We start from the raw sequence: 2,085 nt of genomic DNA on the forward strand, positions 1-2,085 counted from the left end.
ATATTAACATATTAAATTAATAATCTAATAAAAAAATTTAATTAATTTAAAATTAGCTTTATTTAAAATTAATTAATTTGAATTAATTTTGTAAAATTAAATATTTAAGTAAAATAGTTTATTTAAATATTAAATCATATTTAATCAAATTGATTAAAATATGATTAAAAGGGTCTAGTGGATTTTTCCAATGTTGGAAAAATCCACTATGGTGATTAAGTGTTTAATCACCAAATTCCACTTGAGTTTCATTAAATTGATGAAGCTAGAGCTGGCCTCCTACACACTACCTCTCCATGCATAATCTGAACTTATAAATTAAAGCTCAATGTTGATAATTGAGGAGGCATGCTGTGTTTTTTCACAAAATTTCTGCTGCAGTGAAAACACACTTCCCTCTCTAAAGTTCATCCAAATTTAGCTCAGTTTGAGTGTTTCCACCACACAATCCTCACTTGAGATTAGTAGAGAAGATCTTGATGGTGGCCTACTTGAAGATTTGAGCTCAAATTTCTAGATTTCTTGTTGAATTCATGGAGTTTCTTCAAAGGTAATGTGTAACTCAAACCCTCTTGTGAACTTGTTATGAGTAGCATGTTTCAAACTCAAATTAAGAGCAGTTAGAGTGCTTAATCATTATGAATTCTTTCATTGCATGTTATCTAACTCCTTCAACACTATTATACAATTCCTTGGTTGAGAGTAGCACATGTAGTTACAGTTGATATCTTCAACCATGGAATTTACGAGTCAATTCATAACCATAGAGTTTTCAGTATCCCACCCGACAAAAGAAGGGTCATCTGGGCTAGGGCGGGTGTTTCTCTCGTAATGTAGCCAATCTTTCCTTGTCTACGGATATACATTTGAACACTTTGGACCAACGAAGAAAGCTATCCCCATTAAGCCGAATGGTCGTTATTTGAATAGTGGGACCGTTGGAGTGGATCTCATTATCGAAGACTTTAGCAATAGTTTACTTAGTTTCTGACATATCGCTAAAGAAAACACAGACCCAAAGAAAAAATCATAGTTTGGAAAACAAATCACCAAAAAAATATTTAATAAATGATAGAAGAGAAAAAACTGGTGGAGAGATAACAACAATGGACGACAGAAAGCGGGAAACACGATGAATGGTGAGGTAGAAACAATCGACCAACCCACGAACAGAAACTTAGAGTTTGGTGTGATATTCAACCAACAACCCAAAAAATTGAACCCGCACAAAGAGACACAAAAACTAGCGAAGTCTAGTGAATTGGAGCAAACCCACGATGTCCGATGGAGATGTGATGTTCGACAAGGTTTTGAGTGACCTATGGTGGCGATAAACAATAAGAAGTCCGATTAGTGGTGGCGACTGCACTCAGGCCCATGTTAAGGTTTTCTAGTTGGCAGAAAATTAGGGTTTTAGGTCTCAATACAATTTTTGTCCTGATGCCATGCTGAAAAAGAGTTTTTTTCTCTCTTATTCTTCTTAGAAAGAAAGAGTTTCTTAAATAAAAGAAACACCCATTATAAATAAGAAAAATAAAATATACAACAAATAACACAATAAATACAATCATGTTAAGTTTTATGTCCTAAAACTCGTGGTATGTAAACAATGGAACTTATTCTGAAAATCCAATAAAGGTGTTATTGAATAAATCTATTGTTTGAATAGAAATCCAATAAACTTAAAAGTCCCTTGACTATTAGATGAGTCTTGAGCTTTATGTGGAGACATAAAGATGGATCAGGTTTGAGTAAATAGTCAAAATGATCTATGGTATATGAATAAGGTTGGGTACCTTATTCTGGTAACACTATTGAATACGGCCTACTCTGTAGTTGTTACAAGGAGTTGTAAAGTGTTACAAACGAAGTGATCCTAATTTTTTCATGTTATACATGAGAAGTATGGGTGTCCTTGTGCAAAAGAATTTTTACAAGATCGGACCACGAAATGAGTCACTCTTACTTTATAACGTTGTTTACTGTTTGAGACTGACTATTTCAAAGCGATGACCTAAGTAACTCGACCTTAATCCTGAGCTAACTATGAACTCCTGTTTATTCGGGATTACCCTTAAATTTGCA

Source organism: Benincasa hispida, chromosome 1, assembly GCF_009727055.1.
Source record: "Benincasa hispida cultivar B227 chromosome 1, ASM972705v1, whole genome shotgun sequence".
NCBI classification, from domain to species: Eukaryota; Viridiplantae; Streptophyta; class Magnoliopsida; order Cucurbitales; family Cucurbitaceae; genus Benincasa; species Benincasa hispida.